Source organism: Zingiber officinale, chromosome 9A (assembly GCF_018446385.1).
Source record: "Zingiber officinale cultivar Zhangliang chromosome 9A, Zo_v1.1, whole genome shotgun sequence".
Lineage (NCBI taxonomy): Eukaryota > Viridiplantae > Streptophyta > Magnoliopsida > Zingiberales > Zingiberaceae > Zingiber > Zingiber officinale.
In genome coordinates this window covers 74695684-74722315 of record NC_056002.1, presented here as the reverse complement: position 1 = coordinate 74722315, position 26632 = coordinate 74695684, and the positions used below count along the sequence as shown (strand labels likewise).

The 26632-nt window shown below is 37.1% G+C and overlaps 1 pseudogene; it reads right to left on the bottom strand.

Moving 5' to 3' along the window:
- Positions 1-9943: 9943 nt before the first annotated feature.
- The window catches only part of LOC122019272, a 123820-nt pseudogene continuing 107131 nt past the window's right edge, over positions 9944-26632 (bottom strand).

Below are 26632 nucleotides of genomic sequence, written 5' to 3'. Positions count from 1 at the left end.
CACTGCTTGGATGCGGTTATGGGAGGCACGACCGTGTAAGATTGCACGACCATGCTCTGATCCTTCTCTGTTTGGCCGCACGGTCGTGCAAGAGTTGCACGGTCATGCACTTCTCTTCTTCTGTTTGGCCACACGGTCGTGCGAGGTTGCACGACCGTGTTCTCTGCCTCTTTTTGGTGCGTCAACAATCACCGTTTTTTCTCCGAAAGTTGTCCCTGTCAACACAAAACCAAACAAAGAGTAGATATCTGAACAAAAGAGTATTTAGGATGAGTACATGATAAAAGAGATGATCATGCAAAGAATATATACGTATAAATCAAGTGAATGTGTGTTAAAGTATGCATAAACGATCATAATATTTAAGCACATCACTTCTCCTATCTTATCTTCGTCATGCCACTCTAACTATGATATTCTTTATGCAGCCAATTGTAACGCCTGCCCTCTCCACCACTCCGAAAGGGGGAAAGGACGGGGTTACTTGAAACATACATACATGCATATAAGGGAGCGGAAGTAAATAAATCTTTTTTTTCTTTCCTTTGAAACAAACTAGACTAACTAAAGCATATAATCATGTTATCATAAAAGCATGTCCATTATCATAGAGCATATATCCAAACATATCATGTGAACATGAAAACATAAGTTCATAGTGGGTAACTACTAATAAGTATCATCCATCAAATGTTATGTAGCAAAATAAGATCACACGTAAAGTTTTAGAATATATAAGCAATAAGTATATCTATTCCACCATGCACTGCCACACACATTCTTGTCCTTCCTGCTGCTCCCTTTTAGTTCAACCATTCTTTTCCTCTATCTGCAGTACAAGGGAACTAAACTATAAGCACATAAGCTTAGTAAGATTCTTTCCTACTCACGAAACATAAATCATGCATCTAAACATAAAGTGGTGACATGCTCATTTAACCAACATCCAGATATAACTTTGCATGCTAGCATAAAGTAGAGTCATACTCATGTAAATAAATCATAACACAGCATGTGAGAGCTCATACATAAAGTAGTAGCATGATCATCTAGGCATCATAGACATATTTTTCAAAAAGCATCTTACTAAAACATAAAGAAAACATTTAGCATGAATAGGTATATGCAAGATGTCCTTTTGAAAACATGTATCATGAAATGAGCATATGCAAGATGTCCTTTGAAAACATATATGTCATATAAATACTTAAACATGATCTCATCATGAGGGCCCGGTTTTGTACCACATATATGAATTTGCGCGCATCCTAAATAGATCCGAGGTAGCTAATCCCAAACCTATTAGGAACTAGGCTTGTTTCCTTGACCATCGACCTAGGGGCACGTAGGAGCCCATCCCTTACTAGGTCCGTTTCTTTGACCATCGACCTAGGGGCAACTTAGGAGTCCATCCCCGGTACAAGCCATACAAAGTAAAATAACATATCATGTTTCATATCATATCATAGCATATCATGTTCTTGTCATATCATGGCATATCATATTCTTGTTATATCATGAAGAGTGCTCTTAGTCCCAACTTAAGGGAAGCATCTCTTAGGCTTTTCATCATACATAAGCCTTGCATAACATAATGACATAAAGTGCACATAACATATAGCATTTCCTAGAGAAAACATACATGATGGCATAAGTGCACATAACATTTAGCATATCATAGAGAAACATAACACGATGGCACAAGTGTACATAACATATAACATGGTGACATAAAATCCATATCACATCATAAGAAGTCATTATCATGCATGGTTAGGGTTTTGATCTTCCTACAAAACCTAAATCATAACTTAGCCAAAACCTAGAGGTAAGATTCTAGGTTTTTAACCCAACATGTGGCAAAAGGCGATTCGCTCGCCCCCAGCGCCCCCGCCAACCCGTCCCTAGGCCAACACGGAGGAGGTAAATCACGGGTGGCCACTAGCCATTAGTGCAAATGGCCAAGACATGGGGGAGGTTATGCTCGGTCACGCCGAGAGGTTTTTAACCCAACATGAAGCATGGAAACTTAAACTAACCATATATCAAGAATCATACATCATGAGGAAACATAAATAAGCATAGTTAGGTTTTAAAACTTTTCCCTAAACCTTTCATTCAATCTTGGCAGAACCCTAAGGGCACTACAAAAAAAAGAAGCTATAGGATCGGTTTATTTGACTTGTAGGAGCGGTTTTCCACCGTTGCTATAAATATTGCAACGGTTTGGCAAGCAAACTTGTTTCCACCGTTGCTAGGCCTAGTTAGAGCGGAAGATAAAAGCAGTGGTAAATGTTGTCCTAACCGCTCTAAAATGTTAGTTTTTCCACCGGTTAAAAATCACTCTAATATATCCTCAATTGTACGGTTGTTAACCGATTTTGCAAGTGAGGATGTTGAATCGGTTGACCAACCGATTGTGAAACATGGATATTGCCATGGTTTTTAAACCGCTATAGAAGGTGAAAACTAGGAGCGGTTTATGAAACCGCTTTTGTTTGCACATATCAGGAGCACATAATAACCGCTCCTAAATGTGGGTTGCAAGAGTGCTTCTATTCACTGCTTCTATATGTGTTCATGTGGAACGATTTCGTAACTGCTCTTGAAAGTCGTATTTCGAAGCGGTTTTTTGTAATTTTGGAATGGTTTAATATCAATTTTTTTAATTTTTTGGAATGGTCTTTTGTAGATGGCAGATTTTTTATTTTTTATTTTTAAAAAAACCATTTATGTTTCTTTATAAATCATTCCATAACTCAACATAATAAATATATGAAAAAAAAACAATGGCATTCCATCATAAAATTCAATGCATAATCCTTACAAATAATCGTTGTCAATCAAAATAGCATATTATTCATCTAAAAACTTATTATTTATTTCCCACCCTAATATAAATCAAAATATCTTTTTCTCAAATTCTAGCTGTTACCATTCGATTTCTCTTATGGAGGAGGTCTACGGATATTTTCTTGAGCGTTTGATGGAATACTCATATATTGTTGCATGATTTCTGCCATCATACTTGCCATCTACAAAAGAAAGCAGGTTTTACATCATGCATTTATACAAATAATTTGTAATAACTCATTTGTTAACATCAAACATGCTAATACCTGTCCCGGTAACGTTTCGAGCCCTTGAGATCCCCCAGCAGTTCCAACCATCATACTTTGCATAATACGGATAAAATTTTGGAATTGTTGTTCCTGCATCCGCCTCATCGATTGCTCCATTTCGGTTTTTCTTTATGCTTCACGCGCTTCCATTTCTACTGGTAGTCGTGCTTCTCGCTCTGCCTCCCTAGCTTCCATTTCTTTTATTCTTTTCTTTCATTTCCTTGAACTTTTCTGTGGCATCCGAAGTAGTGTCATATCCTTGGCAATGGCTACGCTTATATTGGTCAGGAAAAACTTGGCTAGGCAGTGCACCAGCTCCTAAACATCGAACTCGCCCAGAATGCCCAGGCCCGAACACCTCACTGCATAAAAAATAATTAGTATCATAAAAGTTATAACTTTAGCAAAAATTAAATGTGCTCATTACTGAAATGCTTGCTCATGCACTTGTCTTGGATCTGTTCCCTCCGGCATATCTTAGAGATGGTGTTTCACAACCTCATTCAATAAAGCCTGACACAAAAATTGTGAATAACATTACAAAAATATTGACAAGTCATTTTAAAAAATTGAAACAGAATTCTTACCTCATGTTGTATAGCTTCATCAGCAATAGGAGGCCTTCCTTTCTTTTTACTATGACAACTTAATTCTAATATTTCAATACGAGTAAGTTTTACACCATTTTCCTGAAACTAATCAACAAATTGCGCCATCAAACTTAACTAACACCAACTATAATCTATTCACTTTAATCAATACTTTAAATCCCGACCCTAAAAATATAGAAGTTGTGAATTAAAAATCATATAGAACTTATAAAAACAATCATTATATATAATGCTTACAAATTTATCTTCCAATGTTGGAATACTTATGCGTCCTTATGCATGAATTTTTCTTTTTTATGAGCATTTTCTCTATTAATTTTTGACATCCTCTGCAATAGGTTAACAAAAATGCATCATATATACCCATCTATATATACAAAATAATAAATTTATTATTACTACCTCATTTTTCTTCCAATAGTCACATAAAGTTTTCCAAACCTCGAGTGTCAGCTTATGAGGGACAGGACGAATTTGCAAGAGCTCATCTAAAGAAATATTTGGGTCATAAGACGTTGCCTTGACTTCGGCCCTCCATCGCCTCCATGCAACTCCCATCATTTGCATCACAATTTTTTTGTGGCAAGTAGGGATACAAAAATGTTCCTAGGAATATTAAACAAATTATATTAATTTCTAATTGAAATTTGGAACTAAAAGATTCTCAACTTACAATTATAGATCCCCATGCAAGATCCAAATGATTTTTAGATATTTTCCTCCAGTCTAGAAAACTAAGGGGTAACAAATTTCCATTTCGAGCAATCGTTCCCACAATTTGAAAGCGTGGGTTGCATTTCTCCATAAGGTTGACCCCTTTCATTAAATCTTACAACTAGTAAGTCATTGGGACCTAATGAATGAACATCCCGACCTCATCACTATCCTACCCCATGTATTTTGGCTCCTTTGAGATGAACCTAAAAAAGTATTTAAAACATAATATTAATTCATTAAAAAACATAATGTTACATCATTGTAAATTCAATTAGCTATTCATATCCCTAAAAAAATTCTAACCTCCCTCATTATGCTCAACATTGTGTTGTAAGTCCAATTCAACATTTTGTGTTTCCGATGGAGAGTGCGACAGTGGTACATCTTGTGGTTCATTTTCACCATTTAATCCTCTATTATTTGATTCTTCTCTTCTAGATCGTCCTATGGCATTTTGAAGCAACTTTTGAATTCTTTTGTTCACCATTTTCAAAGTAAAGCAATTCCTACAAGAAATAGACAACAAGTGTGTAACATTTTTCAAAAGATGATTACATACTCATATTTATGTTGCAAATTCAAACTCTTTTCCAGATTTTATATCTTTAAATTTTGACAATTTCAAAAAAAAGGCCAGAAAATTAAGATCAAACAACTTTATCTGTAAAATGACGACAATAAATAAAAGCTAACAAAAGATAGTAAAAAACATAACGAGATATCAACATCTTTAAACCACGAAAATAAAAATTAATCACGCCTAAAATGATAATATAGTCTGGGACAGGCACCCAAAATTCTAGAAACTAGATTCAAATATATATATATATATATATACACTTCAAGCAAAAAATTACCTCCAAGAATCAAAATTAGTTGTAATGTTCTCCTGAGAAGTATCGGTAAAAGGAGATGAGTAGATGAAGCAATATATAGCAATACATTAGATAGGTAAGTTTAGGGTTCTAGAAAATAAAAGCGGGAATCACGGGAAAAAAAAATAGCAAAATAATGTGAGCGATAAAAAAAGGGGAGCCCTTTCATAGCCAATAAACATGGTATTTTAGTTTCTATTTTGGTAAAATTTTATGGTTAGAATCTTGGTGAACCATATTAAAATTGCGCAAGTATAGGAATTTTATTCTTTCTTAAAATAATTCACCAACGAGCAAATTTTACATTGTATCCATTTATATAAATAAAATATGATTATATTTTATAATATAGACAATGATAAGATTGATAATGAGTTATTATAATGAGTATTTAGATAAAAATGCGTGAAATGAATTGTTTAGTTAACACTTTTATTTTATGATTTTTAAAATATATACGGATCATTTTCCTGCAAATGGTTTTGATGGTTAGTTTATAATTGAAATTGAGAATTGATAAAATGGGAAACTATCGATTATGGATTAACTTGCGATCTCGGCGCAAGCCGGCCTAATTCAGTGGAAGAATAAGAACAAAGAGGAGAAATAGAGGAGAAAGGCTTACGATGAGGAATTGCCGGTCGACACTGTCGCTTGCTCTACTCTCTTTCGAATCGTGTTGCCCGCATAAAGGCTACAGTCGCACACAACTTTGCCCTCTTGCGAGAGAATAGCCAACCTGTTTCATAAAAAAAGAGAGAGAATAACCAACCTGACTCACATTAAAATTTAAGTTAGTTTTTATTCGGTATACAATTTAATTAATGGAATTGTAAATTATAGTTTTAAATCTATTTTAGTAATATATCAAAAATTTTATTTGTTCCCTTTCTCATATTTACTTAGTATGTTTCAATTATATGCATCGATTGTTTATTTTATTTATTTCATTAATTAAAGTAGGTAACTCATCTCACATTTTGATTAATGAAATACACATGTTGCGTGTATTTATTTTATAAAAATTTTGATAAAGATAAGAAGATAAAATTATTAATAAGCTTTAAAATTATTTTATGTATGAAAATAAAAAAGGATATTAACGTAATTTAATTTTGGACTTCACCGAATCAATCGACAGTTTGTATTGTTATCTATAAAATAATTTTTTAATAAAATTAGAAGATGGATTCCATGCGTATTAATTTCCGGTGACAGAGAAGCCAACAATGGCGCAGAAATTGGATTGTTATTTTTTCTAAGTATCTCGATCAGAATGTTGGATTTTTAAGGAGTAAGGAGAATGATTCAGGATTTGTTGTGTGTATGTGGGGAGTAGGGTTAAAAATTGAGGAAATTTAAATATTAATAATAGGCAAAAGACCCTAGGTTAAAAAAATATATGTGACTTTGTAGAAACGGTTTTGTTGACCACTTTAAAAAGTCTAATAAACCTCTGCCAAATAAAAAATTGAATTGGTTTATAAAACCGCTCATAAATTTCATGACGTTCAAAATGGTTTTAAATAATCGATGTTGCAATTAATCAACTGGATCGGTTTTCCAACTGCTCCTATTACTCTTACATTTTACAAGCGGTTTCATTTAACCACTCTTGTTGCTACACATATTTAGAGTGGTTAATCAAACGCTCTTAGAAGACCGGTTCTAAAACATTGGTTTTTTTGTAGTGGGGTAAGGTTCTTAAACTTTTAGTACAACAAGAAGCATGAAAACTTAAACTACAACATATAAGAGATCATACATTATGAAGAAGCATAAACAAGCATGATTAGATTTCAAACTTTGCTCTAAGCCTTATATTCCATCTTGGCCGAAACCTAAAGGTAGGGTTCTAAACTTTTTGGTACAACATGTAGCATGAAAACTTAAACTAACAGCATATAAGAGAATCATTCATCATGAAGAAGCATAAACAAGCATGATTAGATTTCAAAACTTTGCTCTAAGCCTTATGTTCCATCTTGACCGAAACCTAAAGGTAGGGTTCTAAACTTTTTAATACAACATGTAGCATGAAAACTTAAACTAACAACATATAAGAGATCATACATCATGAAGAAGCATAAACAAGCATGATTAGGTTTTAAAACTTTGCTCTAAGCCTTATATTCCATCTTGGTCGAAACCTAAGGGTAGGGTTCTAAACTTTTTAATACGACATGTAGCATGAAAACTTAAACTAACAACATATAAGAGATCATACATCATGAAGAAGCATAAACAAGTATGATTAGATTTCAAAACTTTGCTCTAAGCCTCATATTCCATCTTGGCCGAAACCTAAAGGTAGGGTTCTAAACTTTTTAATACAACATGTAGCATGAAAACTTAAACCACTACAACAAATATTGCAAACGACAACGGATATTATTCGTTGTCGTAGGGTCAAAAAACTATTATAACTGAGGGTGTTGTAGAATGTATTGCCCTACGAAAACTGTTTTGAATCCGTTGTCTTTGTAGACATTTGACAATGGTTTTTATCCGTTTTTGTTTATATGCCCAAAATTTGGCTACGAAGGATACAACAACGTTTTAAAGCTGTTGTGGTAGATAATTTCAACAACAGAAATAAACCGTTATTATAGACATTTTTTACAACAGATATAAACTGTTGTGGTAGATAATATTTGACACGTTTTATTTTTTTACAACAGTTTTAATATATTTTACAACGGATAAAACCGTTGTCTTTTATCACTTTTTACAAAAAAAATTCGTTGTGATTTTCCTAGTTTTTACAACATTTTTAATTGTTGTCTTTAATGTTCATTAATACCAAACAACCAATCTTATTTTACTAAGCAAACCACCAATACAAAACTAAATATTTACTACATTAAATCCAAAATAAACATCCATATATAATTCATCTTGTAGCCACATATACAAAATATACAAAATGAGTTGTTACTCATCAAAATACACATGTTTTCCATTACTCTCCATATACATTAAATAACATATTTTCCATTTGTTGTTCTCCATATGACTTTTAATTTACAAATTAGCAAGGCAAGCTACATCCTAACAAAGCTCACTTCTTGCATAAAAAAAACTCAAGCCTCACGAATTGCCCGACCTGCAAGAGAAAATTTAACAAAACTTATCAAATTCCAGAATTCCAAAAGGAGAATGTAATTAACCAATCTGTAGTGCATAGAAGGCAGAAACAAACCAAATGAAGGAAACAAAAAGAGGTGTTTATTAGAGAATAACAGTATATGGAATCTACTAGGAGCAGTGATACCTAGCTTAGCATAGTTTATTAAATAATTAGCACTGCATGCAGCTAACATTATTTAAGTGAACTATCATCCAAGATCAATAGAATCCATGCAAAGCGCATTACATCCATTAACATCTTTAAACAAAATATTCATGCAATTTTCTGTGCCATTTTCCAGATTGCATTACCTTTGAGACCTGGTAGGCACAATATGCTTTTCCATTTTGCAAGTAACAAGTTTCCAGGAGCTGCAAATTGATCTGCAATAAATAGATCCATCACAAAAGCATAAGTGAAATAATTGAAGGAGGATGTTTGTGAGTGCATATATAGGAGAGGAAGGGGGGTGGTTTCAGCTTGACCATGGATTTACAGTGACAACTCATAAATGGATGGATTTGTTCAACTCTTAACCATGGTTAAAGAGTGCTGCTGTCAGATGGAGCCAAGTGGCTTGAGTTAGAGCTCATGGAGGTGGTGAGAGAACACTTGTCTCAAAGGGTGTGCATGCCTCCCAAAACAACTTGGACTCCACCGCGCACACTTTGTGTCAGTTTAGATGCTCTAAAGAGGCGGAACCTTTCTCATGCCATTGTACTCATTTAACTCCATCTGAGGAAAAGACAAATTTAAGAAAAATCCTATTTTTATAATTGAGATCATTTTGAAAGTTAAAAAAAATCGAGGTTGATCAGTGGATGCAAACAAGTTAATCAGCTTGGAGATCCAAAGAGCAAGTCATTAAAGACATTCTCCAGGAAGGCAAATTTGAACTATTTCAAAGCAGCATCGCAATAACTCAAGGAAAATAAATAAATAAATAAAGAGAACGCAAAAACATGTTTAGCAAGTCACAAGCTTAAAGACTGATTCTTTTGTTCCCAAGATTGTGCATACCAAAGTTGTTGTGAACCAGACCAACCAACCAATTCAACAACCCGAAAACCGCAGCTTGAACTCACTGAACGAGTCGGGAGCATCTTACCTTTCCTATCTACCTTTTTTTCCTCTCATCCCAAACTTGTTTCTTTGTTTGCTTGGATAAGTAGGTTGCCCAATTGTAGGACTAGGAGTGTACTATGCCTTTCAATATCCTCCTATCTAACCTCACTCATATTTTCCTTTTCTTTTCCTTGCAAGATATCATATGAGAAAAAAAAACAAATGTGCAGTAATGCAAGAGTCAAATCTGAATGGCTCAACTTCTAACCAAAATGAAGGGCTCTCATAGCTGCATGAGAAACCATGAAGCATCTACGAAACTTTTTTATATTTTCCCGCAGTCAGAACAATTCTAGGAGAGTTGTCACAAATCGGCAGAAAATGCAATTGCCCATGACGTATTCAGTCAGATGAAAGATTCACCTAAATCTGTGACTTCGGCAATCCATCAATGGGCAAGTGATGCGCCAGAATCTCGTCCGACCAACACTTACCTGATAGTCCAAAGAAGAGGGCAACATCACCATCTTTGCCCATATTGTTGCTAGAGTGCAGGGAGAGAATGTTTCTTTTAGGCATTAGATAGTGCATCACACCGAACAAACCCTTCTTCATCTCCCTGGCATACTGTGTGCCAACGATGATGATTTCTTTCCTATCGAGATTAAGATCAATGCTGGTGGAGGTAGTCATGTAGTGCGTGTATCGATTACATGCAAACTGGCCAGCATTGTAAATTGTGAAGTCCGGAGTACTGAAATCCTCCAGTTCTTCAGACGTAGGACGGATGCACCTGCGATCCTTCCAATTATTTCATGCAAAAGAGAGTTTTTCTTCTTCTAGTTTACATGTTTTCCCTTGGCATTAAGGAGAGAAAGAGGAGCTAGTTAGCTCACTAACACTAATATATGCATATGTATGATCCAGCCTGCTACTAACACAACTATGATTCACTACTAGAGATCAACAGAACCAACACAAAGATGACTTATCTGGATAACTGTTGAACTATAGAATTGAAGAGCATGTTTAGCATTCTTATTAGTAGTATTTTTCACTTACATGTTGTGCATGAATAGGGAATGATAGGCCCTTGCAGAGACAATTTGAACTTTGATTCGATGCTCGGGATCCCAGTTGAGGAATTGGTCATTCACAAATACCTTGTATCATTCAGATGGCATATTAGGATCTATGAGGAATTACATCAAACACTTGATGTGCATGTGTACCTTATCCAAAGAGTTGAGGTAATCGACAACCCTCTCCCTGTTCACCAGGAAGGTGTGCTCATCCATCTCTATGTTCGGTGAGCCTTTGCGTGAATAGTGCACATACATTTTGAGAAGGAACCATCAATGGAAGGATCATGAATTAGTTGTGTGGGCTTACTTTCCCCACCAAAGCTCATTGGCAGTGGTTTCATCCTTGATGACGCGCTTGTCCCTCAGCGAATGGCCAGTCTTCGTGTCGGACAAGGTAGCCAAGGCTCCAGTCGATGTTATGAATGATCCATGTTCATGTTTTATGGCTTGCTCGTAGAGTTCTACAAGGAATTCGTGATTCTTTCAATGAGAATGAAATGTGATGATTTGAGTGATGAAGAGGAGATGAGAGCAGATACCGGGCGGGGAGAGGTTGTAGAGGACATGGGTAAACTTGAGGGCGCTGTCGCTGACGCTGATGGTCGGCGTCAAGTAGTGGTGGTGCTCGGCGGCAACCTTGGTCTCCTCCGCCTTCCTGGCCAGATCGCCCCTCACCACCTTCGACCCTGTCTCCCTCGTCAGCGACGCCAATGAATCACTGCGCACATCACAAATTCATTACAAGAAACGCGGGAGAAAGATTGGATTCCACCTTCTTGTTCTCAAGAAGATGGAGATTAAATATTGACCTGATGGATTGGAGCTGGAGCTTCTGGCGCTCCTCCTCTGAGATGGTGGCGAAGGCAGCGTTGCCCTACTGCGCGCCGTCCTTGATGGGGGTGGTCGGCGCCGACCTCTTCTTCTACAGGGAGTGCAGTTCGTCGATGGTCTGCGCCTTCACCGCCGGCGCGCTGTCGTCATGGCAGATGCCGTTCTCCGGTTTCTCCCTCCCGTGTGTCTGGATCTTCGGCAGCCCATTGGAGAATGTCGCTGCTCACCAGGAAACGAGAAGGAGCACAACATCGTATGAGGAGAGGGAAAGATAAATGGCGGCTTAGGTTTGGGAACGCGAAAACACGGCGCCGAAAAGAAAACAGCGAGGGAAAGGAAAACAGCGAAGGGGGGAAATGACCAAATTCAATTACAACTATTTTTTCAAAACTGTTGTTGTAGCCGCTAAAAACGCGGATAAAGACAACGGTTTATAAAACCGCTGTAAAAAGTGTTGTCGTTTTAAATGAAAGTCACTCAATGACAACAGTTTTGCTAAAACTATTGTCTTTTATATTTAATGGGGAGTTCAAAGACAACGGTTTTGGCAAAAATCGTTGTCTTTGAGCAAATACGCAACGCTTTCTCTTAAAACCGTTGTCGTAGGGGTGTTGTCATTTGCAGTTTTTTTTGTAGTGAACTAACAACATATAAGAGATCATACATCATGAAGAAACATAAACAAGCATGATTAGGTTTTAAAACTTTACTCTAAGCCTTATATTCCATCTTGGCCGAAACCTAAGGGTAGGGTTCTAAACTTTTTAATACAACATGTAGCATGAAAACTTAAACTAAGAACATATAAGAGATCATACATCATGAAGAAGCATAAACAAGTATGATTAGATTTCAAAAGTTTGCTCCAAGCCTTATATTCAATCTTGGCCGAAAACTCAAGGGTGAGATTCTAGACTTTTTAATACTACATGAAGCATAAATTGAAAACTTGACAACCATAAGTTACCACAAATCCTTATCTTGGCCGAAACTTGCAAGGAAATCCCTAAGTTTTTCAAACAACCTTTAAACATAATGCATGCGAGAACTACTTGTACTGCAGGTGAGGGAATACTTACATCCTCTCGCTTGATTTACTAAGAGAAGGGACCTTGCTTGTGAAGTTTTCCTAAAGAGGAAGCCCTTAGCTTGGATTCGGCAAAATGAAAAGGAGAGCTTTAGGGTTCGGTGGAGGAAGGAAGGAGGAGGAAGAGAGAAGACAAAATGAAAATTTTCCTTCCTATATCTTATTATGCCAAAATGAAGGAAGAAGGCAAAACCATCTTCTCATTGGGAAGGAATAAGAATACTCAAACATCTCCTTCTAAGTCTCCTTCTAACTGAAAGGGCCTTCACCTTAACTACAATCTCCCTTCTTTTCCTAACAGCACACACCTGCTGGGGCTACTGGTTATCACATACATGCATCTAACAAGAGGTCCAAGGTTCAAATCTTGATTATGCCTCTTTTTTATTCTATTTCCTTTTTATTTTCAAAAAATCTACATAAAGCCTATTTTAATCATGGGAAAATAATTCATAAAATTGCTAGGGATCCTATGGGTGTTACACCAATACCCTAAACCGTGCGTCTGAGATCCAACCCCTCCCTTTAAGCGATCAAGAGATAAACTGCATAGGTCGCATCATACCGCCCCCTGCTCGGGGTCAACTGCAACAACATCTCCACAATCTGCTCCTCGATCAATTCCCCGATCAGCCCCACGCGTGCCCTTTACTACTGATCCCGTTGGCCCGAACCCCTTCAGAGAATTCAGACTCAGATGACCAGCCTTTATCTCGCTGGTCGCGACGTAGATTTACCAATCCTACTCAGGTCTCAGGGACCAGTTCTGCTCAGGTCCCCGAGAGTCCATTCATGGCCTAGGCTTCCCGACCACCTTCAATGGCTACTTCAAGTCCTCAATTCCCATGCGGTCTTGTGCCCTGATCTAAGGCCTAGACAGGAATCTCACGAGGAAATCTCCGATTGTTAAAGAAGAAATCTTCATAGAGCCATCCTCAACTCCCGTGGGTCCTTCTCTAGCACATGTGCCCCCCATACTTTTGCAACTCCGGCACAACCATCCCTATCACAGCCGCCTACTTCCTCATTTCCTGATCCCCCTAACACCTCCGCAGGTCCATCAACTCACCCTTCTACCAGCGACACCCAGGTAGAGTAGCCTCACTCACAACCCCCCAATCCCAGCGCAATAGCTGCTGGCCCTTCGTAGTCCCAAAATCTTTCCTACCACCATTATAGAACCACCAAGCCCTCCGAGCTACGCCTAAGGGACAAAACCAGTGCTCCGACTAGCCGCTTTACTATAAGAGGTTAGTTGTCGACCTGCTAGGAAGAAAGTATCGAGCAAATGTAAGATCACCCTATACTTGCCCAAACAGACAGGTTTTTTGAGGTGTTTGTGAAGGTGAGTTCTAATCATCTTTTACAACTTTCATATTACGCTCCATAAATACTTGCTTTCTGGCCTAGGCTTTTGCCGAATCTATGGTATTTTATCAAACGGCATTTCTTTTATACTGACACAACAAAGAGCTAAAGGACCGGGTAGAGGAGCTGGAGTGCCAACAATCTGATCCTGCCTTGGCCAGGTACCTACTAAGGGCAGAAATACAAAATTTAAAGAGAGCGAACGCGGCTCAAGATCAAGCTTTGAAGGAAGCTTAGTTAGAGATTAGTCACCTTTGTGACGAAAAGGTTAAGTCAGATGTTCTCTATAAGCAAGAGCGGGACCAGCGCATCAAAGAATTGCAGTCTAAGGATTTGCTCCTCATGGACCAGAGAAAAGACTTAGAATCCCAAGCCACCAAACTTCAAAATATGCAGGCAATAATTATCCACAGCTCAGTCCGCTCTGTTAGCTAATATTGGTGCTCTGGAGGCTTCTAAGGCAGGCAAACAAGAGCGTCTAAGGGTGAGCCGAGAGAAATACTTGCACTCCCCGGGCTTCGGCACCCAAGTAGGAGATCATTTTATGGTCTCCATAGCTTACGGGGTTGCAGGGGCACTCAGGCAATTATATAAATAAGGGTATTTATTGGCTGCTCCCCCGGAGGATTTCTTAGACCATCGTTGGATTCTAGGAGAGATACCTGATGAGGTTTTTACAGAGTTCAAGTAGTTCCACTCTATATATTTGAACAGTTTTCATCTATTTCTGTCTATATTTCGGCTATAATTCCACTTGAATATTAACCAAACTTACATGAACTGTTCTCACAATCCGATTGAATCATACGATGTATGAGTAGTGGAGACCCCCGACTGAGCATGTTAGATTCGCCCAGCCCTGTTTTTCCCTCTTAACTCATTTATAAAAAGAGAGAAGTAATTAAGTACGATAAGGTTGCAGGTAGTTAGCGCTCCAAGGCCTGTCTAGTTTTCTACCCCCGGCATCCTGCAAGTAATAGGCACTTGAAGCTATCTTCTTAATGATTTTATAAGACCCGTCCCACTGGGGTGCTAGCTTATGTTGGAATCCCAAGGTTATTTTGGTGTGATCAACAAGTTAACCTTGTGTCTAAGTGTGCAGGAGCTTAGGAGCACAGGTACTCGAGCGGAAGACGCAGCTAGCGAGAAGGATGGCACGCTGTGCGTCCGAGGGACGAGGTGCTGCAGAAGAGTACCCCGGTGGATGAGAAGGAAGCGTGCAGTGGTTCCAAGGGACGAAATCTAGAGTGGAAGACGCAGCTAGTGAGAAGGTCGACACGGGGTGCGATCGAGGGATGAAGACTGCGGATGAGTACACTGGTGGACGAGAAGGAAACACGCGGCGATTCCGAGGGACGAGAAGCCGGAGCGGAAGGCTGCTCGAGAAGACCGGAACTTGGGTTCGGGTGAGCCCTTTTCCAGATGACAGAGATCACCCAAGAGAGCGGATCCGGAGGAGAAGAACCAGATCGAGGCGGGACTGAACCAGAGAGGAGGTCTCGGGGCGCCCGGAGCAATCTGGGGCACCCGGAGCCCTCCGGGACGCCCGGAACCCTTCCGGGTGCTTGGACCAGATTTTTTACCAGGATCAAGATTTGACTCAATCTAATCATTGGGGGATAAAGATTATCCGCCCCAGGGCGCCCAGAACCCCTTCGGGGCACCCTGACCAAGGCTATAAATATAGCCTTGGTCCAGAAGCTTTTCAACGAACTCTGAATTGTAATTCCAACGCTTGTAAGCTTTAGTCTAGAGTTGAGCTTCTGTTTTCTGCGCTTCAACATTGTACGAGGCTTCTCCGCCTGAAGGAGTTTTTAGTGAGCTTAATCTTCCATGGATTAATAACCACATCGGTTGTAACCAAGTAAATCCTTGTGCCTCACTTTTTCATTATGCTTTTAATTTATCGGCTTACTTTATATATATAAGTGTTAGCTTAAAGAGTTCGAGGAAGGGTTGTTGTTTTTCTTTTGATTTTACAGGATATCAAACAACCCCCTCCTAGCCGGCCGCAACGGTCCTACAGCTTAGTCACTTCCCCCACAGGCTTCATTTGCTTCCATACCAGGTCCCCCTCCCCAAAGAACTGGGGGACTACTCTTCTATCATAATTTTGACGCATCCTTTTGTTAGAGTGTATACTAAAAGTCTAGCTTTTGTAAACATTTATTTGTTGAAATAAAAGAATCACATTGGTCAATATTTGTATTTATCAGTTAAATGTAATTGTTCAATTAATTTATATAGTAGATAACATGGAGTGTGATGTCACACTCAGAAGATCATGTTGTCGGTTCTCTATAAATTATAAACAGTTGCTCGCGACTAAGATGGAAAGGAACAAACCATCAGAATAGTCGTAGTGTAATTAAGTATTAGTTTATCTTGACTAATAAATTACACTGATACACTTTAAGTGTATTGAGTAGGATCATTTAGGTATGTTCTTTTTGTACTGACTTAGTAAAAGAACTAGACCTTAGTTATTATGAAAGTGTGTGCTCTTAATCCTAATATAATAACAAGAACATATATTTAATATTTATTTCTTTGACTTATGAAAGGGTGAGGTTTAGCTCAATAAATCAATATGCCTAGTGTGTATTGTTGATTATAGAAGGAATCTGTGTCCTAGTTATCTAGGTTGAGAATGTCCCCAAGAGGAGCTCATAAGGATTGCCATGTTAAACCCTGTAGGTGGACCTAGTCCGACATGACAATAAAGTTGAGTGGTACTACTCTTGGAGCTAGATATTAATTAAGTGAGTTGTCAGTAACTTACTTAATTAGTGGACATTTGTAATCTTAAACACAGGGAGAATAACACACTCATGATAAGAAGGAGCCCATAATGTAATTTGGGATTTGTGCGCTAGTGCGGTAATAACTCTATAGTGGAATGAGTTATTATCGATGAACTTGAGTTGTGTGTTCAGGGTGAGCACGGGATACTTAAGCTCATCGGAAGGCCAAAACCAATTTCTCATTAAAGCCTCAAGTCCATCCAAATGTAAGGCTCTTCTCGGTGTTCAAGAAGGGGTCGGACCATTGCTTGGTGACCAAGCAATGGCCGACCACATCCTCTTATAGGGGTCGGCCCTATAGCTTGGTGACCAAGTTTGTAGGGGCCGGCCAGATTAATTCAAATAGGAGGGGTGTTTTGAATTTTTTAAATCTTCTCTTTGTTGAAAACTATAAGTTTTAAAAGAGAGATTTTAATTTTTAAAACTTTCCTTATTTGAATTAGGCCACATGTTTTAATAGAGAGTTTTAAAAGTTTTAAAACTTTCCTTTTTTAACATCCTCATGGTTTAAGAAAAAAAGAGAGATAAGTTTTAAAATTAAAATTTTCTATCATCATGTTAAAAAAGGAAATTTTTTAAGAGAGTTTTTAAATTTAAAACATGGTTTTAATTTTTAGAAACTTTTTTTTTAACTCCTTCTTTAGGAAAGAGAGCTTGTGAAATTTTATAAGAGTTTTTTCTCTTGTAAAATTTTATAAAAAAAATATTATTCCTTTCCTAAATATGGTGGCCGGCCACCTTGCTTGGTGCCCAAGCAAGGGGCCGGCCAAGCTTAATCCTAAACCACATAGGATTGATCTTAACCATTGATTGATGATTGATTCAATCAAGAGGAAAGAAAAGGAAAAATAAAAAGGGAAAAGGAAAAACTCTTGGATGATTTTATTTTTGTAAAAGGTTTTTCCTTATTTGCCTTGGGAAAGTAATATAAAAGAAGGGGTGAGGGTGCTTCATGAGACACAACTCTTATTCTTTTGCTTGGGTGATCTCTTGGTGGCCGGCCTTCTCCTTTCTCCTTTTCCCTTTGCTCTCTTCTCCTTGTTGGTGGTGGTGGCCGAATTCTAGAGGAAGAAGAAGGACTCTTTTGGGTGGTGTTCATCTTGGAGGATCGTCGCCCACATGACGTCCAAGGCGAGGCGAGGAAATCGGTAGAAGATCTTGAGGTCATTAGCTTACAAAGAGAAGGTATAACTAGTAGTTTTCTTCCGCATCATACTAGTTATTTTCTTTATAAGAATTCTAAATACAAGAGGCAATTAGATCTAGTTTATCGAATTTATTTTTTAATTTTGTGTTTTCTTCTTTTTCGAATTTGTGATTCGATTGTTCTTTTCAGTTAACCTAGAGTTATTTAAGGAAATAAAAATTAGCTTTCCTTAAAAGGCTTTGCCTAGGCGGTGGTGGTTGCTCCCATATCCAAGAAGGCCATGTGCCTCGCCATGCAGTCCTGGAAGCCAATTTTGGAAATTAATATTTATGGAATTAATAATCTAGGTAGATTTGAATCAATAGTGTTAAGTTCCACTTGCGATTCAAATCTAAACTATTAAGAATATATAAGTTAAATTTGGAATCAATGATGTTAAGTTCCGTCTCCGATTCCTAATTTAACTTCTAAAGAACACAATAGGTTATTTAAGGAAAGGTTCGACACTTGTACAAAAATTTTTATACAGTGGAACCGGTATGTTTTGTTAGGATTAACCAACAATTGGTATCAGAGCTAGGGTTTGCCTCTGTCTATTTTTAGAATTCAAATAGGTTATGCACATGTCATACATAATTTAGGCAGGAAAATAGTAGGATGTGCTAACTCTTTGGTTGCAGGCTCCAACTATTATGGCTTATTGATATTGTGTGTGATTGGACCCTTGGACATGTCAAGGGCATTATTTGTGTGCATGATTGTATGTAAAAATACAGCAGGAGCTGTATTATTTTTAGAATTATATTTTTGTTCGATCTAGAATACATGTACATTCCCACGTGGAATATAGGATCGATATATGTAAAATTCTATTTTTGTTGCGGATCGGATTCTTGCAAGGCATGGTACTTTTGGAGCACCAGAGACACAATGGAATAAGAAGTAAGATGGATGCGACAACTCGACCTGATGTCGGTGGCTAAAGATGGCAGCAGCTAGGGTTGGAGCATACCAAAGACAGTGATGGAAAAGGCCATAATAGTTGGAAAATTAATTTCCAAATTTATTGGTTTTTTTTACTGTGATGTTTATATGCATGTGATGTATGTTAGCATAGGTTAAAATCCTCATTTTTAAATAACTAAGTGGGAGAGGGATTTTAATAAATCTCATGGTCTCCATTACTGGTTTGTAAGTGATGCAACAAGCTTGCGTGTTGGCTCTGAGTGCCTCCCTCCACAACGGATGGGTTTGTTGCGGATCACTAGATCAAACTTCCTTTTATGGATGGTTAAAGGAAATTATTTAGGAGCGTGTGATCTTCTCCAACTGAAGGGGCACAATCCTATTTAATGGACTTAGTATCAAGTAATGGTATACAGTTAGACGCATTCAATAGTGTCCTCCCCAACTGAGTCATTGCTATTGTATTGTGTGACCAAAGTGAAACCAACTATTAATTTTATTTGTCATAAAGTTAGGATGACAAGATAATAAAATTAATGGGTCACACCCTCCTCTTACAAATGTTGAATTTGTATACGTCCACACTAACATGGCATACAATATTCACAGTGATTTGAGATGTTGGTTAATTTAAAATATTATTGTTTGAGGAATCAATATTATTCTAAATTTAGAGTCTTGACCAAAGTTTATTTTTGTGATTCTTAGGATGACTTTCAACCCACTAGCCATTATACTGAAAGAGAACAAACTTACTGGTCCCAACTATATTAATTGGAAAAGAAACCTGGACATTGTTCTTACTGCTGAAAGCTATAAGTTTGTACTGACTGAGGCTTGCCCTGATGCACCTGACGGTGACTCTACCCCAGAGGAGATTGAGTATTATAAGAAATGGGTAAAAGCTGATGAGATGGTGCGGGGTTACATTTTGGCATCTATGTCAAATGTATTGCAACATCAGCATCAAGATTTACCAATAGCTTATGATATAATGAACAATCTCAAAGAACTCTTTGGGCACCAGAGTCGGACTGCTAGGCAAGGCAATGAGGAAGCTAATGACAACCACCATGTCTGAGGGGACACCCGTAAGGGATCATATCCTCAAAATGATGGCTTATCTGAATGAAATACAAGTCCTTGGAGGAGAAATCGATAGGGAAACCCAGGTCGATATAATTCTCCAAACGCTACCCAAAAATTTTGAGCAATTCCGCCTGAACTATAACATGAACAAAAGAGAGTATACGTTGGTGGAACTTCTGACAGAACTACAGGCAGCAGAAGGAATATTTCGTCACAGTTCTCAGATTCACTATACTGAAAATGGTTCTACTTCTAAGTCGAAAGGCAAGAAGAAGAAGAAACAGGTCTTTTCAGCAAAGAAGGTGAATAAACCTCAGAGTATAGGACAGAAAGCTGGAATGAAGAAGCCGAAGGGCAAGTGCTTCATCTGCAAGCAGTCTGGACATTGGAAAGTAGACTGTCCTCGTAGGAACCAGAACAATAAAGGTATATCTCATACTCTAGTAGTTGAAACATGTTTAGCGGTGTTATCTACCAGCACCTGGTGTGTAGATACGGGAGCCACTGATCATGTCTGCAATTCTTTGCAGGGGTTTCAGGAAACCCGATGACTATTTGATGGAGAGATAACTGTCTACATGGGCAATGCTACTAAGGTGGCGGCTGTTGCAGTGAGAGACGTCTACTTATCTTTTGATAGGAATGGAAATTTGATTTTAAGAAATTGTCTTTATGTACCCAGTTTTAGAAAGAATTTAATTTCAGTTTATAAACTGTATTTGGATGGATATTCAGTCTCTTTTAGTAACAATGTCGTTTTAAAGAGAAATAAGTTGATTATCTGTTCTGGTGCATTAGTTGGCAATTTATACACTTTAAATCCAATTTCTCCCACAAAGCAAAATATGGAAATTAATAACACATCTTCTAACTCAAATAAGAGAAATGAACCTTCGGAAATGAACCAAACATATCTTTGGCATCTAAGGTTTGGACATATTAACTTAAGTAGGATTCAAAGGCTTGTAGCCGATGGACTCTTGGGTTCATTAAAGTTGGAAAACTTTCCAACATGCGAATCCTGCTTGGAAGGTAAAATGACCAAGAGACCTTTTAAGGCCAAGGGGTATAGAGCCAAAGATGCGTTAGAACAGGTTCATTCTGATTTGTGTGGTCCTATGTCTATCCAGGCAAGAGGTGGTTATGAATACTTCGTCTCCTTTATAGACGATTATTCAAGATACGGATACATTTACCTGATGCACCGCAAGTCTAAATGCTTTGACAAGTTCAAATAATATAGGGCTGATGTGGAGAAACGTCTTGGTAAAAGTATCAAGACACTACGGTCTGACCGTGGTGGTGAATACCTCTTTGGAGAGTTTATGAATTACTTATCAGAAGTTGGGATTCAATCCCAATTGACTGCACCTGGTACACCCCAACAGAATGGTGTGGCAGAACGAAGGAATAGGACTCTTATGGAAATGGTTATATCGATGATGAGTTATTCAAAATTACCAAATTCGTTTTGGGGATATGCTTTAGAAACAGCAGTGTACATTCTAAATATGGTACCTTCTAAAACAGTTCTTTCTACTCCCATGGAATTATGGAATGGGCGTAAGTCTAGTCTGAATCATATCTGGATATGGGGTAGTCCAGCACATGTGCTGAAGGGAGATACTGACAAGTTGGAATCACGTACAGAAGTTTGTCTCTTTGTGGGATATCCAAAGGGAATGAAAGGTGGTTTGTTTTATAATCCTAAAAATCAGAAGATCATTGTTAGCACCAATGCTCGATTTTTAGAAGAAGATTATGTAATGAACCATACGCCCATGAGTGAAATCGTTCAAGAAGAAATTAGAGAGGACACGTCTACTTTAGTACCAACAGTACAAGATGAAGTACCACAAGAAACTGCAACATGTGTCACACATGATACACAGCCAGAGATAGTGACTCGTCGAAGTGGGAGGGTTGTAAGTGTTGGTGAGGGTAGCACTAACGGTCTAACCTAGGTTTTGATGAATGACAAATAGGTTAAGTTAGTTTTGTTGTTGTCTGACACTTTGATCGAGTGTGCAGGATAAGTCCAGACAGGTCGACGGGCTGACCGGATGTCTGGCACGAAGTCCAGCTAGGTCGACGGGCTGACCGGATAGCTGGCAAGAAGTCCAAACGGGTCGACGGGCTGACCGGACGCTTGGCAAGAAGTCCAGCTAGGTCGACGGGCTGACCGAATAGCTGGCAAGAAGTCCAGACGGGTCGAAGAGCTAATCGAACGTCTGGCAGGTAAGTGAGGTAAGTCACTAGAGAGGAGTGACTACGAGGACGCATTCCCGGGAAGGGAACATTAGGCGTCGATCCGGCTTAGATCCATTTCGGATGTCTAAGTCGAGATCGTGACTAGATTCCGGTCTCGGAAAGACGGAATCTAAGTCATACTATTTGTGCTAATTCATAAATGTGCTAACAATCTATTTTGCAGGATATATATTGCCTCGGACTAACTATGTTTTGCAGGAAAAGGGAGTTTTCTGGAACAAGGTGGTCCGGGCGCCCGGAGGTCCGGGCGGCCGGAAGGGATCCGGGCGCCCGGAAAGCAAATTATATCCAGGCCAAGTCGTCACCATATGGAGCATCTCGGTTTGAGCAGCTACGTCACATTCCAGGCGCCCGGAAGGAATCCAGGCGCCCGGAGCAACATATAAAAGAAGCCCCAGGCAGGAGCTTCATGATCATCTTTCACATCTGAGAACTCTGAATTACTCGCTCTGCTGCTCTGCGCTCCAACGACGCTCACAAAGCTCCGACGACACATTCCTGCTCTTTTAAATTCCTTGTCTGTCGGTACAGCTTTATTTTTCTTTTCATTAGCATCTTTTTGTACTTAAATTGTAATTATCCGAATTGCTTGTGAATTGCCCAATGAAAGTACTCAAGGAGTACGGGCCTTCGAGTAGGAGTCGTCACAGGCTCCGAACGAAGTAAAAAAGCCTGTGTCTACTTTACTTTTCCGCTGCGCTTATACTCGATATTTTCGAATCGATATTCACCCCCCTCTATCGAATTTAACGGTCCTACAAGTGGTATCAGAGCGAGTACCGCTCTGATTTGGTGCAACCACCAATCAGACTGGGGGTGAAACCTTTTATTTTTTTTTGGTCTTCACTTTTACACTTTATTCCAAACTGGTTTATTTTTTTTAATATTTTTTTCAATTAAATATAAATTGCTGCAACACCAATCTAGATTTTTTTTACTTTTCCCGCACTACTAATCCAAGACCAAGTCTTGGGATTTTTTTTTTGGCTATTTACTTGTGTACAGGATGTCCCAATAAGAAGGCTTCAGCACAGTACGACCTCCACTCTTCAACGGGGACGATTTTTCGTACTGGAAGAAGCGCATGGAGGTTTACCTCAAAACAGACTTCGACCAGTGGATGAGCGTCACGAGACCCTATAAAATTCCAGCGGACAACTCTGGGAATATACGGGATCCTGAAGACTGGACAGCAGATTTGAAGAAAAAAGCGTCAACAAAAAATAAAGCGATCAACACTCTACAGTGCGGATTAACAAGAGAAGAACTAAACAGAGTCGGTCCACACAAAAACGCTAAAGAGCTGTGGGACAAATTGATCGAGCTGCACGAGGGAACGAGCGACGCCAAGGTAACCAAACGAGACCTGCTCTTAAATAAAATTCTTAATATAAAAATGCAGGAAGGTGAAACGACAAATCAGCTCCACGCGAGGATCAAGGACATCCTCAACGGGCATCATGCGATAGGCCACCAGATGGAAAACAGAGACTTAATAAGGTATGCATTAAATGCTTTTCCACGTAATAGTTTGTGGGCATCAATCGTAGATGCCTATAAGATTTCTAAAAATCTTTCTAATTTAAAATTAGACGAGCTTTTCTGTGAATTAGAATTACATGAACAAACTAATGCTGGAGCCGAGAAAGGTATAGCTTTATTTGCAGGTTCGTCCAAGGAAAAGAAGAGCAAGCCTGAATATGAAGAAGATTCCGACCAAGACTCCGAAGACGAAGAACACCTGGTGAAATTGGTAAGAAAAATGTTCACCAGGAGAAAAAGGAGCTTCAGCAAAAAGGACCTTCAAAAGATCAGCTCTCACTCAGAACAAAAGAACGTGACTTGCTTTGGCTGCAATAAAAAGGGACACTACAAGAACGAATGCCCAAAACTAAAGTTTGACAAACCGAAGTCAACCAAAAAGAAGGCCCTCAAAGCAACGTGGGACGACTCCTCGAACGAATCAGAGGAAGAAGAGCAGAAACATCAGAGCCACCTCGCACTGATGCCCCGCGAAGCTGAAACAGAAGACGAGTCGGAAGATGAAGACGGGTCTGAACTCGAAACAAGCCACGAGTCAGTACTCGTTTCCGAAGACCCGAATGAGGTAGATTTTAATTTAAATAAAAAATTTTTTAGAATTATTTCATGTTTAAATAGTAATTGATTAAACTAGAAAATGAAAACAAATCACTTCTTGAGGAAAATCAAAACCTCAAGGAACAAAAAGAAAATACAAATCCAACTCAAGATCTAACACTTGAGGAGGAGAATTTATCATTAAAAAATGAGATTAACAATTTAAAAGAAATGTTAGAAAAATTCACAACAAGATCAAAAAATCTAGGCTTAATCCTAAATAATCAAAAAGCATGCTATAATAAAACCGGACTAGGATATAAGTCGAATTCAAATAAAACCTTCAAATCATTAATAACCCAATACAAATCAACCAATCTAGCTTGGGTTCCGAAAGCGTGCTTAACCACGCAAATAGGACTTAATCAATATTATATACCTAAAGAAAAAATACATTATATAAAATCGAATAAACCAAACCAAAATCCAAAATACAAACCTAAATCAAATTCAAAATTTAAACACTTTAAAAATCAACAAAATTATCATCAAGTTAACCATAACTATAAAAGGAATCGACACAAACCTAAATCCAAAATTTAAATTAATGGCCAATAATTCAGGGGGAGACTCCAGAATAGCTGGCACCTCCAAAACAAACTAACCCGGCTGGGGAATTAGGATTAGAGACCAAGTTTAGCTTGAATCATGGTACTGGTGAAGTTTTTGGATGATAGTACGTTAGGGAAACTTGGGCATCGCATGTCTAGAAAGATATGGTTTCGATCTGGTGCATTTGGCCAAGTGGAACTGACCGAAGCTACCCTTAAATGAATCCTAACCAGTTAGACCAGGATTTAGTACTAAGCTCCGTGGATAAGACTATTCGGAAAACCTCGAAAGGTTGGTTACTTCTAATGACGTCCATGTGACTCACCAAGCTTAGAAGTTTATCCGAAGATTGCCTGTTTGTGGAAACCAAAGCTAAATCTGAATCTAACACAAGTCAAACCAAAACTCCATAATTAACAATACAATTTCATCTCACAAAATCATAGGATTCCCTGATTGATAATATAGATCAGGTGAGATGAATAAGTCTTCAAAATTTTAATTTAAAAAAAAAAATTAATTACAAAATTTTAACATTAAACTTAAAAATTAATTTCAAAATTTTAATTTTAAAACTTAAAAATTAATTTCTAAATTTTACTTTTAAACTTAAAAATTAATTTCAAATTTTAATTTTAAAACTAAAAAAATTATTTTCAAAATTTAAACTTAAAAATTAATTCAAAATTTAAAAATTAATTTTAAACTTAAAAAATTAATTTCAAAATTTTACTTTTAAACTTAAAAATTAATTTCAAATTTTAACTTTAAAACTTAAAAAATTAATTTAAAAATTTAAACTTAAAAATTAATTTCAAAATTTTACTTTTAAACTTAAAAATAAATTTCAAATTTTAATTTTAAAACTTAAAAAATTAATTTCAAAATTTAAACTTAAAAATTATTTCAAACATAAAAATTAATTTCAAAATTTAAACTTAAAAATTAATTTCAAAATTTTACTTTTAAACTTAAAAATTAATTTCAAATTTTAATTTTAAAATATAAAAAATTAATTTCAAAATTTAAACTTAAAAATTAATTTTAAAATTTTACTTTTAAACTAAAAAATTAATTTCAAAATTTTAATTTTAAAACTTAAAAATTATTTCAAAATATGAATTTTAAACTTAAAAATTTATTTAAAAATTTTAATTTTAAACTTAAAAATTAATTTCAAATTTTTAATTTTAAACTTAAAAATTAATTTCAAAATTTTGATTTTAAAACTTAAAAAATTAATTTCAAAATTTAAACTTAAAAATTAATTTCAAAATTTTACTTTTAAACTTAAAAATTAATTTCAAATTTTATTTTTAAAAAATTAATTTCAAAATTTAAACTTAAAAATTAATTTCTAAATTTAAAAATTAATTTTAAACTTAAAAAATTATTTTTAAAATTTTAATTTTTTTTAAACTTAAAAATTATTTCAAACTTAAAAATTAATTTCAAAACTTTAATTTTAAACTTAAAAAATTAATTTCAAAACTTTAATTTTAAAACTTAAAAATTAGTTTCAGAATTTTAATTTTAAAACTTAAAAATTAATTTCAAAATTTTACTTTTAAACTTAAAAATTAATTTTAAAATTTTACTTTTAAAATTAATTTAAAAATTTTAATGTGAAACTTAAAAACTAATTTAAAAAATTTTAATTTTAAAACTTAATTTCAAATCTAATCTCAAAAAAAAAAAAAAACCAGGGGCGGCCGCCCCTGGTATTCCCCTCCGGGGCGCCCGGAAGGGGATCCGGGCGCCCCGCCCAAAATC